The sequence below is a fragment of the Saccoglossus kowalevskii genome, chromosome 9 (genome assembly GCF_978046115.1).
Source record: "Saccoglossus kowalevskii chromosome 9, keSacKowa6.1, whole genome shotgun sequence".
NCBI classification, from domain to species: domain Eukaryota; kingdom Metazoa; phylum Hemichordata; class Enteropneusta; family Harrimaniidae; genus Saccoglossus; species Saccoglossus kowalevskii.
This window is the reverse complement of record NC_140649.1, coordinates 31,229,462-31,246,339: the sequence shown is the minus strand read 5'-3', so window position 1 is coordinate 31,246,339 and position 16,878 is coordinate 31,229,462. Positions and strand designations below refer to the sequence as shown.

At 35.2% G+C, this 16,878-nt stretch overlaps 1 protein-coding gene and 2 long non-coding RNA genes across 5 annotated transcripts in view; 2 read left to right on the top strand and 1 right to left on the bottom strand.

The window, feature by feature from the left end:
- Positions 1-16,878, top strand: part of LOC102802515 (uncharacterized) — a 494,330-nt gene that overhangs the window by 374,430 nt on the left and 103,022 nt on the right. The gene's annotated exons all lie outside the window — the stretch shown is intronic.
- The window catches only part of LOC100329057 (receptor tyrosine kinase-like orphan receptor), a 60,292-nt gene that overhangs the window by 5,133 nt on the left and 38,281 nt on the right, over positions 1-16,878 (top strand). The gene's annotated exons all lie outside the window — the stretch shown is intronic.
- Positions 9,961-10,896, bottom strand: LOC146739150 (uncharacterized). The gene is made up of 2 exons (XR_014930626.1): positions 10,623-10,896; positions 9,961-10,134 (listed from the first exon to the last, which is right to left on the bottom strand). It is a non-coding gene; the product is annotated as an uncharacterized LOC146739150 (long non-coding RNA).

Here is a 16,878-nt window from a genome sequence, read left to right as displayed (position 1 = left end):
TATAGGCACACCTTAATATTATATGAAAATTGCATACATAGAAAAGTTTCATCAAATTCTGCTCAGCTATGTACAATGTACTGTAAAATACTTTATTTTAGCTGGAATTAATTTTCGCTGAAAAGACTTTTTGGGTGTTTTGTATGGAATTTCTTTTCACTGATTTTTGACGAGTTCAATGAAAAATATAGGAAAAGTATATTTGCTGGATTTTATTTTCACTGAATCATCCCTTCAGTGAAAATAGCAAAAATTAATTCCAAGCGAAAATAAAGTGATTTACAGTAATGAATATTGAATTTGGTGGGATCTGGTTCACACGCACACACACAGTCAGACCAATCCCATTTACCATTAATAGCCACATACATAGTTACAAAAGGTAAAACTATCGGTAATAAACACACCAAGTAAACCCTGATTATAAGGATGAACATTCACATGGCTTGTGATAACCCAGGGACCTATTTTCTCCTAAACAACTTCACTAGCAATGATTTTTTTGAACCCACTTGGTGACACATGGGCCTTACATGCGACTTTTGCATAAAGATCAGAAAAAAAAATCCAACACCTTTTAATATTGATCATACTGGAGTCGAAGGAAAGATTTTGTAAGCTCAAGGAAACTAAATAAGTGATGAATTCAAGGATTTCCAGCTTTATAAAGTTTCCATGGAAACGCAAGATCTCTTTGCTTTTTCAATGTTATGTAATCAGATTTGCTTGTCAAAGCGTCAGATTAATTCATGAGACCCAGTATGAGTCAGTAATCGGGACAACGTTGTTATTACCATTCCTCTCTTTGCTAATGTAATACACTTTGATGAAACATGTAAACCATGTTATTATCATATTTTGCCGAAGGGTAAACCTTACTTTGGTAATTACTTTTTTTTCCTGGCCTGACTATACAAATTACCATTTCTGACTGAACGTCAAAACGCCGGCGAAGCCAATTTGTGCATGTTAACTAGATACTAACAAGATTACAACTAAGCAGTTTTATTCGAACACCAAATATACATTAACGATAAAAGGGCATCGCTTCACAAATTGACAGTGCTTGTAATTACCTGCATTCAGCAGATTTCTTTTCTCAGCTAACAACATCCCCCCCCCCTTTTTTTTTCCAAAAAAACGTGGCTGTAATTTTGATTCAACAATGCTGATCTGTGTCCATGGTTAATTTGCATATAATTATAACTGATCTTTCTTTGGTTACCTGAGCCAGCGATGTTGCATGTTTTGAGGCAAAAGTCGGTCGTTTGACATTTCATTTGTTTGGTTAATTAACTGTACATCTTTTCAGATTGAGTTTGTAGGTGTATCCCAAAGGTGAAATTGAGAAAATTCTTCATAGTGTTTTTGATTTGGTCCCTTCATCCTTCTCGCTAGAAACTTATTATGTTATTGTGTAGTCATTGAACAGAAGATAGATTTGCCACAAAATTAAATTTAGCCTGTTGAATATTCCCAAATTTGTTTGTTTAAACATTTTTTTTTTTGTGGAAAAATAAACCATGTTGTTTTGTTTTTTTAATTTGTGGATTATTTTTAAAAGAATGCCTTAGACAATGCCATACACATTTCTTTGGTGTGTTGTATGTACAGTATTACAGTCTGGTTTGTTAAACAATATTTTCTCTCATTAAATTTGATCGTTTTCAACTCTTTAGCAAAAATAACTAAAATAAATTATGAATGAAAAATTTACATACATGCACTTACTCTTTATTTGTTGTTCGAAACTCGTTAAATTTTAATATTTTTGGTACCGCATTTGAGTGTTGCCAGAAAAGCAAGACTCGTTCAGTAACATTGGGGTTTAGTGTTCTCTACTACCCAGTTGTACAAATTTTAACGACTGTGGGCGAGCAGATTGTGAGTAGAGATTGATATAACAGAATGGTTCTCTTCAAGTTTTGTTCTAAAATTAGAATAGCATACTTTACCCTAGCGTTTGTTACGGTGTATGACATAACCAGTACATTTTAAATAATAGAGCAATATTAATATGTTATCATCTTTATGATGATGATGTATGATTTTAGTCGTCTGTTTATCCCCTCCCCAAACAAAAAAACAATAATGAAACCGAGCTTCAAGAAGCGTGTTATTAAGGTATTGGGTAATAGGCATGTTGTGGTGAGTTTGGGTCAAAGTTCAAGACAATGGTGATCAATATTAGATTCTCTATAGTGTTGGTAGTCCTGAGACACTGGTGAGATTGGTTAATGCCCTTGTAATTCTTTGTTGTAAGGAATAGACCCTTTGTAGATGGGGGGGGGGGGGAGTCCACTGATTGAATATATTCTTGTTGGCACCATTTTTATCAACTAATTATGTTTATTCATTCTCCTTTTAAACCCAAACCATTACTGCTTCAGTTTAAATTGCATTTCCATAATAAACATTATTTAGGCCAGCCATTTGTAACAGCCATTTTTTCACAATTTTAAGATAGTACTATTTTTAGATGATGAGAACTGCTTCAATGGTCTTAATTAGCTGTAAATACAGCTCTACTTTACATGTATGTTGGAGTAGATATCAGCTACTATGACCTTGAGGTCATATCTCAATCTCTTCATAAGTCACCAGATTAATTGCCTCAGAAAACATGTTGACTGTATTTAAGAACTATATACTATGACCCCGCTAAGGTCACTCATCCTGGTTATTTATGATATTTCTCTAAATAGTTGTGTTCACGTTACACGAAGTACGGGCTTAGATTTAAGCAGATTTAGGCTTCTAGCATATTTGCATTTCGGCTAGATCCAATTGCTTCCACGCACAGGGAGGGCCAGTCGTTAGCACGGGCTAAGGGGCACCATCAGTTGGTGACCTTTGGCAAGCCGCTATTTATGAACGAAAAATGGATGACACGCGCGAGGTTCTATTTCTGCTGCTGACATGTTTCGTTCTAATTTTGAAGCGACGTGCACAGGAACGCGGGAGAAGACTGTCCCAACTTATTTGGATGCACAGAAACAGTATACAACGGCGTAACAGAATACATAGTTTTATTAATGCATGTCGTAGACAGCGAACCAAATTTATTTTGTCTACGATTGGAGCTGCTGTACGCTCTACTACAGCGACCCAATCAGTGTGGAAGCGTGTACACTGAGCTCGGTTGCCATTTTGGGAATGAGAAAGTTGGATATATTTGATCACGTGCATAATGTTCACACCCAAAAGTCGCTGCAGAGGGGGCTTAGCCCTGGGCTAAGCATTTGCGCACACTTCGCTAGCCCGTGCTAAAGGTCTAGACCACGTCTTAATTTCGGATCAGATTTAACCCGTACTTAGCATTCCTTAGCCCGTACTAAGCGTTCACGCACGTTTGCTTAGCACAGGCTAAACAATTTGACCTCTTAGCCTGTGCTAAGGAGCTGTGTGTGAACGCAACTAATATGCCACAAAAATTATCTTTAGCACCAAAGTGCCAGGATGTGTGACCTTTAGCACCAAAGTGCCGGGATGTGTGACCTTTAGCATCAAAGTGCCAGGATGTGTAACTGTTAGCATCAAAGTGCCAGGATGTGTGACCTTCACCATCAAAGTGCCAGGATGTGTGACCTTCACCATCAAAGTGCCAGGATGTGTGACCTTCACCATCAAAGTGCCAGGATGTGTGACCTTCACCATCAAAGTACCAGAATATGTGATCTTCTGTCATTGAAGTGGCAGTATGTATGGCCTTTAGCACCACAGTGCCAGACAGTGTGATCTCTACTGAGGTCACTCATCATGGTAATCCATGATAATACTTTAAATATGTCATCAAAAATATTTACGGTGACATTAGTCATTGAAGTACCAGTACATATGACGTCTAACCTCAAAATACCAGGATGTACATGTGACCCTAGGGAATTCTGGTGATGCTCATAAGTTTCTTTCATTGTAACATTATAACATGTTTCTTAAAGTAAAATTTCAAAGCACTTCATGTTATTTTCAAATAACTGAATGACGTATTTCTCGCTTAAATTGATACCTGATCAGATTCACAATTTCATTTTTCCTCGTGATGTAATTTCCCAACCACGCTGACAAGTCTGGGGAGCTGGGATTTTCTTTGGCAGCGAGAATTGGGTTATTAAAAGCTGATTACATTCCGCTGAGTCCAACCGTATGTGGAGGAGAGATAAAGTTACTTGGTAACTGGTCATAGGGCACTTGATATGAGAAACTTGCTTATCAAAACTAGTCTGGTTTATCTACATTTGATAGCTGTTCATTCATTCAGAAAGCATCTATTTCACACCCAGAGTGAATGAAGTAAAAGATATTTGTATAGTACGGTCTAGATAGTAATAATCTGCCATGGAGAATAAAAACTCTGGCAAGAACTAAATGTTTATTTAATAGACATCACCAGCTAGTGTATTTTATTTTTGTTTATGAGTCTGCCTGCTACTAGCCTAATTATAGGATACCAATCATATTTTGGTAATCGTTATATTGTTATTATTTGTTGGGAAGCATCTGTTTCACAGATTGTTGACATTGTTGACCACATAATGCTTGCATTCCTTCGAGGGACAAGGTTGAAACTCATAAATAGGCAAGTATGAAAAATGTCAATAAAACAAACACCCCCCCCCCCCCTAGCTAGGGGTACATTACCTTGTCAGTATAAATATCAAGAAATACAAGTATGGCTATCAAGAACTAGAAATAATTGAGTGGGCTTTGAAGCCACTTTTTGATTGGTTGATAAGTATCTGTGCTTGAAGTAATCGCCCAATAGGCATAGTTGTCTTATTGTATACCAGGTCGGTTACGTGTTGACTTAGGTGTTGCAAGTTTCTGGATGGATTTGTACAGTCTTTTGGCTGCCAATTAGCCGTGTCAAGCCATGTAAATTCTCCACCCCTTGTACCAGCCTCTGCAGAGGAACAATGTAGTACGACCTACTTAAATATCCCAGGCAGTAATTCCATCGTCTTTTTTTTTTATGGAGATCATCACAGCATTTTGAATCAAGATTTTTCTCAAGTCCAGATAGCTGTAACGAAACCCCTCTCATTTGCTTCCGCAACTGACGATACCTAAACACTAGCCAATCAGAAAATAGTTTGTTATAGTTAATAGGCACTTAACAACCTGGTTTAAATTGGTTCATTTCATCTGCTATTTTTGTTCTCCTTCGCGTTGTTTATGCAGTCCGAGCTCTGGAGTAAATTTGATTGACAGAGGAGTACGTTTTCAAGCAAGGCCATTCCATTTCATCATAGGGAAAAGGGAGGGATAGATTTATGTCAGTTTTGAAATAGCTGAACATATTCAAACTTTTCGCATAATTTTGTGCATAGAAAGGGAAAAAAATAACATAAAAAAATTACTATGTTATTTGTTCTCTGTTGACCCCTAGTGGGCGACAGTAAGGGTTCAGTAGTTTTCTTTATAAGTTTAACTCTACTGCTAAGGGATTGGTTTTCATTTCGCCGGCCACCGAATGTTGACTCAGTGTATTTATTCAAAAATAAAGCGATAATATTGCCGATTGGTGCGTTAATTATGTGAAAGGGGAGCCATTCGTGTGAAAGGACCGTGGTGTAGTGTGGTGTTTTAATGACTTTTTACCTGTGACCAACCTACCGCAACAGATGCACAAAATATTCATTGCTTTCAAAACTTTATAGGATTCTGAACTCAAGGGAAGATCCCAAAGCCAAGGGAGATACTAAACAGGGTAGTAGCTTTATAGAATCCCAAAGCCAAGGGAAACCCCAAGGTCTAGGAAGAATCTCAAATCCAATTGAGGTAACAAAGCCAAAAGATTCCAAACCCAAAAGAGGATCCCAAACCCAAGAGAGGATCCCATTCGAAGGGGGATCCCAAATCCATTGGGAAACCATGAAGCTGATGGTTGCATAATTTAATTATTATTGATAACTCTACTATGCATAAAAACTAATGTAAATATAAATCTGTTCATGTCACTAATTTTAGGGAAAATTTCTTTAAAATTGTGTAAAGTTTATAATAAATTGAACAATTTGTTTGATTTGACAAAATCTTAACTTGTATCTTTGAGATATGCATGCATTTATCGATCTCATTGAATTTGATTTTCAATCTGTAATCTTGAATATCCTTTTCTTAACAAAATGATGCGCTTGTAACTTTGTTTTACAATATCTAAATCTCCACATACTCAAATTCAAATTGAAAACGTATGCATGATAAGAATCAGAAATTTGGCAGATACAAAATGAGCTATATAATCTGTGATGTTATGAAACCACCAGTAACTCACTGTTACATGTACATCAGAAATTGTGTGTCTATTTCCAGAATGTCCACTTCGATAGTTTCTCTAAATTGTTCAAACTAAATACTGCAAAGTTTGACAAATATCATTTCATAAAATCACCTAATGTGAATTTATAAGGCTACAAAAGATTTGTCTCTGTTCCAGAGATATGTTTTTTTTTGTTTTTTTTTGCGCAGAAACCAAAAAAAGAAAAGTTGTGAGTGTCATCTTTCGAACAGATGTACACACTGACTAGAAATAAATTTGTTTGGTCTTGTGTATATATTTCTGGTCATCTTTTTTTACACATGTTTAATAATCATTTTAAAGTAAAAATAAACGAGGGTATCGACAATTGAATCAGATATTTTCCTTTTCTCAAACTTATTTCATATTATTGTTCTACAGCATCTTGTATCTCGGGTAAAAATAGGGTTTAGGAAATGCATAGGAATGTGTAGTAAACGTATACTTCTTATCTACCTGTCTCAGTTGATGGGATTGAATTCTGTTTGAGTCACCGTCTTGAAATTTGAAATGATTCACTGTCAATCTGAATTTAGTTGAAGCTAATGAACCCGACTTGCAGACTTAATGTTTGGTTTCCCCTGAGCATAGAGTTTTGAAATTACAATAGACAGATGTACACAATAATGCTTTTTAATGGAGATTTTCCTTTCCTTTTAATACCATCGTTTTCCCCACCAAAATTGGGTTAGATTTTCTTTATTTTTTTACCAAATTGGCACCATTGTCCAATTCTTAAAATAATAAGAAAAAATGATTCAATTTTATTCTGTAAAAGTTTACTCAGATGTTCAAAGTGTTTATTATAGCAATTCAGGTTTTTATTTTGGGGTGGGAGTTGGGGGTCAGGTAGGGGCACTAAACAACCATGTTTCTTTTACAGTAATTTGTGGAGATTACCAAATTACCAGGGGTGTTGAAGTTTGAAATTTCAAGAGGCAGGCCTTCTTGTTGGCTTGGATCTTTTGTCACCCTCCATTCCCGCCCGCCTTCACAAACTTTGTGAATGCAAACTTGACCACCGTATTCCTTGAACTGTACACTTGGTAACCAATGGTGACCACAGTGAATTTAAGGTCAATAACACTGATTGCATTCCCACCCAAGGTGAAACTCATTTAGAGTTTAATTTATTTCATGACAGCAGGATGTTAAATAAGGACAGCTTGGAGAACATTTCCTTTTTGTGTCTTGGCTATATACTTCAACTGTCTTTGCTTGGTTTCTAAATATCACATAAACTCAAGTTTTCTTGCAGCCCTAAAATGTTGTTCATCTGATAGAACAGCACTTGTATATTTTATCAATTTTCTTAGAAACTAATTATATTTTGATTGTATAAACTTTCCCTCAATATGTTTATAAAGTTATCAAATCTGGAAAGTATATAAAAAGTATTTTTTTTGGAAAAAAAGAGTCAGTCAAAAAATGTCAGATAAATGTGTTAAATGTTAACCTTGCGGGAAATTAGCCCAGCTAGGCTTAATGTAAATAGCTAATAAACACCAAGCAATGGGAAATCAATTCGGTCTCTTGCTGTGTTTTCATTGAATTAAAAACAGTAGAAAAGCCATCAAATAAAAAGTCAATAAAGGCACTGATGTCTATGTGATGGATGGGTATCTGATGTAACCACGGTGATCCCCTCAAGTACTGATAGGGATGCTAATTTGAAAATGTGAATAGCAATTCTCTTCTGAACCACTTGTATATGCATGGTGCCAGTCACAAAACTTTCTTGTTGTTTGCTAAAAAAAAGTTTTCTCAGTTAAGGTGGGTAGCTAGCATTAATTAACACTAATGATCAGATTTCCTTGATTTCTACAATTTACTTTTATTTTATGCTATAGTTCACAAAACACAGATTCAATTATGATTTCCAAACTTTCTTAACATACTTTAAAATTGTAAATTTTGAGTTGTTTATTGCTGGCTTTTACATGTATGTTAAAAAGATCTTGACATATCAATTGCATGTGGTGACAAAATTGTACATACTTATAGAATGGATGTTTATGGTTGTCGTGAATGCTTAGCTTATGTTTTCTTTTTGTCAGACTGTTTTTCTTCAATACAATATTTTGGATCTGGTTAAAAAAAAGAAAAAAATTGGTGACTTGAATCTATATTATATATCCCTTTTGAAAAAATTAAATGTGATAATTTTTGTGCTGCTACTGATTAGGTTAAATGTCAGCAAAACATCCTTTTCTAGAAATGTTCTTGCTACCGTGTTTGTACCTGACAGGTGATTTATGCATTATTTTCAATATTTCAAGTTTTTGTTGTTGGTTGAGTTTTACGTAAAATTTATTGAGAAAGTTATTGTTACTGCAAATTCAGCTTCCCAGATACCCCCTCCCCAGAATATCGAGCAACCCCTATTTTGAGACAAGGATCCCATTTTGTGTTCAGCGCTCACAGACTTCGTCTAATATAAATTTACGCAACGAGAATGTGTCATTGTTTGATGATTTGACCTTTTGACCTTTAACTCTTTTGATCGCCAAAGTTCGCTTTTGTTTTTCAATATCAACCTGCAAAATTGTTTCCATATTTTTTCGAAAAAATTTCTATCAATCGCTGTATCTGATCAGTTTTTTTGGTTCAAAATTAACAAAGCAATTGGAAATAAAACAAAAACAAAGAAATATGCAAAATGTTTCTCCTTAATGTATGGCGTTCAAAGTGCTTAAGGACGTTGCTATGACAGAAATGTTCACTTCTACTAAAAGTTCATGAATTTTCAACTTTTGAGTGCTAAAATCAACATTTCTAATCTTTCGCAAAAAAGCTACATTACTTTATTCAAATTTGTGCCCAAACATTTTTGAAAATATTGGAAAATTACATATGACTATGCAAAATTTTGGAGGGAAACATTATTACAGTACTTTTAGATTATCTGCATTCTCATCTAAATGAAATCCTCAGCCCCTGAATAGAATTATGGAAAGCTAAATAACTGTTTAAACAGTAGATACAGATGTTGGAGACAGGTTGGATTTAGCTCACAAAAAACATGTAACTATAGTCAGGGGGTCAAAAAATGAAATCTGGCTTTTCAAGAGAATACTTGCAGGGAAGGCAGGGAATTCATGCATAATGAATTGACAGATGTGAAAAGTTTGGCGATAACCCTGATAAGGCCTCACAATTCCCTGTCATGCTGGTGTTAGATTTTTAAGAACTGCTCATTAAATAGTACTAATACTCTTGTTGGCCTGGCAGTTGTTCCTATAATTCTCTCTGTCACTTTTAGCACCTGACAGTCTGAATTGGAGTAATAGAAACAAAATGTTCACTGGTACAGTTTTTTTTTTCTGGGTCAAAGAGGAGGTTATCAATCTGATTAAAATCTGATGTAGTGTACGGGCTTTAATTATTTTGGCTATAAACTTGTTTTAATTTTTTTTTTTTTACTTTTGTTATTAATGCCCTTTTATTTTATTATTTTACTTTGATTTTGATTTTTTTTAATTCCGCCCTACCTACATCTGAACCGACGCCTATGTAAGTCCCGTTCAAATCTCGCGTAAGTAACAGCCAATCACAGTCCCCCTTTTATACAGGCTGTCGGTTGCTTACTTTTCAGTGTATACGGGCAATTCTTCTGTACATTTATATTTTGCCCACTTGAATAAACCATTAATAGAAAATTGCTAGTATATTTTTATTTGCAAAAGAAATTCCACAGCATTTTACAATTTTTGTCATTTCATTGAATATTTTTTTCACTTCCAACAAATGTGTACACTTCCAGATACATCTTCGCCAGCCAAGGTTCGTTCATTCAGTCATCGCTTCAATTTTACATCACTGAGCATAATTATCTAGAATGGAAGCAAAAAAAAAGTAAATCGTAATGATTAGAACACTGTAAACAGCTATAGTAAACAATGCAAACTGATTTTAAATTGTATAGCGGTCACCGGCCCACGGCATCGACGCAGAAAATTGGAGCAAAACAATATTTCCTGATCAATTGCGATGTGTTCCAAATAAAAAATATTTTATTCCAGTCCAAATCAGCTCAATTACTTTAATAAAGAGTTATTGTATAATGTACAAAATGTTGATACAATTTGATGAATATTTACGGCTTCAATATCGTAGACGATTTTGGCCCGATCGTCAACAAAACATCACCCGTCTCCAGGGCAGGCGACTGGAAAAAGACACTGGTGTTCGGTCGAACCGGTGGAAACAAAATCGTCACTCCCAGAATAACTATGCAAAATAACGATCTAAAGTCGAACCATTCGAGCCACAATATTAACATAAAAATGACTTTCGTTGCATTTGACAATGATAAACTTACCGAAAAGCCGTGTTTTTCTCGGTCGGTATAATCCGCCATTTTATTTGAGTGTGTTGCCATCAGACTCTGCCCGGTGACGCCATCATGTGCGCTATAGAAGGAGGTCTGTGATTCGTTGACTAAAATCGTCGATAGTGGGTCTCGTTGAAATCTCGTTACATAGGCATCGGTTCAGATGTAGGTAGGGCGGAATTAAAAAAAAATCACAAAATCAAAATCAAAGTAAAATAATAAAATAAAAGGGCATTAATAACAAAAGTAATAAAAAATAAAATTAAAATAAGTTTATAGCCAAAATAATTAAAGCCCGTACACTACATCAGATTTTAATCAGATTGGGAGGTTATTAGTTTTCTCCCATTGATTTGTTCAAGTGTTTCTGCGCCATACTGTTTTTATTTTTGGTGCTTTACTGATTTCTGATTTACTCTTAGTGATGACTATGTTTGAACATTTTCTCTTCCCTTTGCATTTTCCAATTTTTAATGTTGAATATAATTTGTATAAAAAATTTGTTGACTTTAATTACAAAACTTTAAAATCAAATTACAATCTTTATATTTACATGTAGGTAAATAGAATTGTTTGAGAAAGTGTTTACAGCAGAAAAGTTTTCAACTATTACCTAGGATGGTGTTAGTCAAAATGTAAAATGCTATTTTCCCCTGAAGCACCAATTTCATGTAATTCTGGTCACAGTATTTAATTTACTTACCCAACCTATTCATCATTGCCTATTAACAAATTGCAGGTCATGCAGTAGCTCAGAAACGGGTCACCTTTTTTTTTTTATGTAGAATTTTCAATCGACAAGATCGATATCGGTCTATGTAAATATTGTCTCAAAAAGTGAACATATTGAAACAAGAGTTTGGGTACACACTTCAAGAAATCCTGGCTGCTAGACATCGGTGAATTGATGTTTGAAGTCGGAGGTCATTTTCGTCTCCTCCAAGAAAATGTACAACAGATTTGTAGTGTACTTGCTGCTAGTGATGATTGGATCAGTGACAGAAATAAGCGTTACTATGCGAAAAGAAAAAAAGTGGGTGCAAGCGTAGATTATTCAGTGATTCTGTCTCACCTTCTTCCCTTCCCTCATTATTACACCGTTGATTTATCGTCTATTGTGCTTCAGATACCTCTTATTTATAGTTGTATGGCGAATTATGCCAGGACTGTGATAAACCTACATTGCGCACCGACTTTCATTACCGCCATGAAAAAAAAGAACTCTAAGAAAGTTGTAAAATTGTAATCATAAAAACATGTTGCCTGCATAGATGGAAAGTATTTAACTGGCTGATTATATCAATCATTGGTAGGGGTGACTTCCAGGGATGGACAGTTTCATCCCCTCATTAAATTTCATTACACTGGCGTAGACACCAGTTTTTAGTTTTTTGTTCATTACACGATTTCCCTCCAGACGTCGCCTTTATGGTCAGTTTTAACTGCTGTGTTGAGAACTCTGGGACCAACTGAACAATCAGTGTAACATCTGTCTACGTTGCTTTGATTGGCCAAATGACCTTTATGTGACTCTGTAATCAAAGCGACTGATTGGTTGCTGAGTTTCAATGCTAACTCGCACTGTGTTTTTGATTGGTCAGATTCTATCCCCACTACCCCCAATTTTTCTAGTTTGTGGTTATTCCAAGAATGTTTGTATGTGTTTGATATTTTATTTTAACATGTACGTATACATTGTGTGTCCTAAGGAGGTAACTTATCATCAGCGTTTAACATAATGTCATTTTAATGAAATGGAGGATATATGATAAGGTAGAAAAAAACCTCATGAGCGACTAACAATAAAATTGAAGATAAATTAGTGAAAGTGTATTACTTCAAGTCCCAAAACCCCTGTACATCACTCTGTGAATGAACTTTTTGTAGGAACTGCAGTCACCACCGCAAGGACTCGCACGCTGATTGCTTTTCATGGTCAGATGATGTCGGCACTGAAAGATGACTAGAAATTGGTTGTCTACCATTGTTAGCTTTGAAAATTATTTTTTTTGTCTGTGGATGCGGCGCCATTTACTCCATCCTATTAGATCACTTCTTAGGAAATATAAAAGGCTATTAAATGTTGGTAGACACCATGGTGTTAGATTTGTACAATTGAGAAACACTTAACACAGACAGGGACACCATAATGTGGCCAAAGTTGGGTGAAGTCACAGTGGAGTCCCGACACTTAACACAGAGAGTGACAAAAAAACGCAGTGCAGCCGTGGAGTCTTGGGGTCACTTAGGTTGAAGGGAAAACAATACATGAACTTGCGATTTAATGTTTCTGGTGTTGGACCACTCTTGCTATAAGTCTGAAAGGTTTTTTTAAAAAAAAAAATTATCATGCGAGTAGTGATGGGCTTGACCAGGATAACAGAATATTTAACCCCGTGTGGGGGTCATAGAAAAAAAGTGTGGAAATGGGACACCGGATATTATAAGCCACGCTTACTTCACACAAAGTCATAAATAAACAGCGGAATTTCTGGTGAGACCTGGTGTTTTGTATACAATGATGGCAAACCAGTCACATATATCTTTTGCTCTGGCTGCTTGCTGAGTGTTAGCGTTCTCTATTTGCTCAGCACCCATGCTCCGACAGTAAATTTAGTATACATGTGTTGTTGAAAAACTAGGGCACGTATTGTTTCTTCCTAGCATTGGTAGCAAACCAGAGTATTCTGATGTCAAGCTTCTTCACTCGAGTGGTGAGCAATCAAGCCTTTGGCATATCAGCGCTTTCCCGACTTCCAGAAAATAAAAAGTATTTTTACTGTAGTTTCATGTGTGCCAAATCAAATTAATGAGTTAGTTTATTTTATTTACTTTTTTTGTATGTGTGAATTGGATTGAGGCTATTGAAGCTAATACGGCATTTCCTGCCAGCCTTTTCAAGTTTGAATTACTTTGCCTGGAAAGAACAATTAGTAGAGTCATAGGCCATCGTAGTACGATCAAAAATCCATCTTTGGACAAGTACGGTTTGACAGATACGGTAATTCAGCTCAATAACCACACTAATAGAATTTGACTTGGCACAGTATTTGTATGACAGAGGGCAGGCAAGTTGACATCCACAGCAGGGGTGTTTCTGTCCTCACCTCTGTCTAGACAAATAATAAAGCATGTTTAAGGTTTCAGGGAGGAGAAAAAAAAAAAGAGGCCAACAAAAGGGGGGTGTAGAAGGTGTTTTTCTCCCTCCCTCTCTTCCTTCTTTTCTGTTTGATTTCAAGACGGTTATTTGAAATAGTTGAGAATTACAATGTTTTGTAAAATGAATCGCTGACTCTTAAGTAGTGCTTGTACGCACATTGCCAGATGTGCCGAGCAGATGAAAGTTTCCAAGGGTTTGCTTTGTTTAAGTTGGTAAATAAGGGATGGACCATTATAACCTCTGGGGGGGACGACATTGACACCCCGATATATTTTTCCTCCTCAAAGTTTCTGATGGACTATCCCTAACATAACACTATTTATAACTGTGCAATAAATAATGCTATTTCTGTATTCTAAAGAGAATTGCTAAAAATAAATAAAAAAAATAATAAAAAAAAAAAATTGAGTAGAGTTTACTGGGGTCTGTTCAGTATCCCATAATATGCTATGAATAAAAGTTTACAATTGCTGCAACTGTATACCCTGCCACACATCTGGAAAAAGAACCGTTTGGAGAACTTGTTGATGAAACTGTTGTAATCAAGATGGTAGTAGAATTGGGCATTGGAGTATTGAACATTCTGGGTCAGCTAGGGCTAGGTAATTATGGATTGCAAAAGATACAACTATGTCAACCATGTATACCACACATGTAGAATCTCTGAAAGTCACAATGTCGAAATCTAGACTGGTGTCAATTGTTGGCTTATCACTCTTTCCCTTCAAGCTCTAACTTCAGACAGAAGTTTTCGCTTCACTTACTTAGTGGCATCAATGACTTTCTCACTATGGTATTTGCCTCTTTACAGAAAGTCTAAAATAAGAGTTGGTATCACTTTGATGGAGGCTTGCAATTTTTCAGTCTGTGATTCTTACAATTTTTTTTTTTGCCGTGTTTTGTTTTTTACTCTATTAATGTGCTGTTTGCCCTAGTCTATGATTAGTTGTGTTTCATCATTTTGTGTTATTTTTTCCCGTTTACAAAAAAATAATTTGTTAGCCCTCTTACTTTTCAAAAGTTGAGTATTTAAAGATGGAACACGTACTGTTGAGCACTCCTGCAATGTGCTTGCAATTGTATACTGTGGTATTCATAGCAACCAACATCGTCAAGAGTGAAATTCCCAGCCTCCAGGCATGTACAAAGCACAGAATGGAATAAATATTTCCACATTTGCCACACAGTTCATTGTAGCCTCTGGCTGTGGCCTCTGCAAGTACAATATTTGCTAACACTGTATCACTATATAGTGTTATTGTTAATAAAGACCTGTATTTATTTATTTTGCAGTTAATTTATTGTTGCATTTATGCAGATTAGATCATATATCTTTAACCTTCCATGAAATAAATTCCTCTTGTTGGCATTACTTTCACCAAACCAATCAAAATCTAAAATGTCAACACTTATTGCTGTATGTATTAATACATTAATAGGACAACATCCCCCTGAAGTATAACCTTTATCACTAGTGGGAAATCCAGTTATTTCTGTGCTTATGTAAATTTAATGATAATATATGTAAATGATATGCAGATTATATTTAATGAATGAACATGTGGACAGAAAGTTGATTGATTTATTTAAATGTTCAGCAAACTTACGAGTGTGCTATTTGCTTTCAGTGCATGCTTATGTACAACTATTTAGAGAGTTAATTTATTGGGAATATCATTGATCACCTCGTTGTAATGCATGATATGGAGCTGTCAATCCTGGGGATTTTACCATGGAAACCATTGTTGAGGCTGTTTGTTATTGTAGTTTATTCTGTGTTTTTGTACATGTATATTTCTTATCGGAAGACTGATACTAGAAGTGCATCTGCTGTAGAACATATGATTGCCATGGTGGGGCTTAGTTGCTATAGGGTAATTACAAAGTCAGTGTTTCCATGGAAACAAGTATGGGTATCATTTATTTGATAGTACTCAGCAAAACAACACAAATTTGTAGTATTAAATTTACTGTAGCTGTAGTCATCCTTAAGATAGTTTGCTTTTATTCAACCAAATGATTTCTTTGAATTTTTCAATATAATAATAATAATAATAATAATAATTTTTATTCAACACGAAAAACATACTACAGAAGTTGTTTTTATGGTTGTATAAATAAAAGAAAAAAACAAAACAAAAAATTTGAGTTTATTTTATGCTGTTGTTTACAAAACACAGATAAAAATATATGGCCACCAAACTATTTCCCACACAGGTCAAACATTGGTGAAAATAGTTATTTTTGGTGAATTTACCAGTGGTTCTCACCATATCTCAAAATTGTGTTTGATGAAGTACATTTGTTACTTATAGAACGAATATAAGTCCAAAAAAAAGTGTGTGGGATAGACAAACTATGCGGTTTCAAAGGTGGATAAAAGATAAGGGCAGTCATGCATGGTGATAATTGTGTTATGAATTACATATTATCAGAAACATGAAAACAGTAGATACATGTTCCCAGTTCAAGGGCTGCTTTAAGAGGCGATATGTGAATTGTTGGATATTCTTCTTATCTTTATTATCTGATGGGACTAAAATGGTAAATGAACAAAGCACACAACTAATTGGCCATCATCCAATCACATGTCTCAATGCTCTTATTTGAAGTGAGAAAGATGAGTATTATCGGATTAAAGACTAAAAGCTGAAGACAATCATAAAAAGAACAGAGGAAAGACCTTGTTTTTGTGATCGTAGTGGTGATTGTGAGAAAAACACATTTTTAGACTTTAGATGAATTTTGTAAAAAACTATGTAATTACTACCATGGCAATCATTTTGAATGAAAAAATTGGTCAAAATACAACTGTACATACATAGTTTTGGTTTTTTTGACAGACACATGCAATAATTCATGTGTTAGCCACTTTCACCCTTATGAAGTTCCAGTACAGAGTGAGTGATTACTCTAGAGTATGTACCCTAAAAATGTCTTGCGGCCAGGTTAGTTAAAAAGTTAAAAGACAGGAAATTTGTTTTTGTTTTTTTAGTTAATTTATTACTGGATGGTTATTATACGAATTAGTAGTTGATGCCGTAATGACATTAGTCGTGTTGCCATATTAAATATAAATTCTCG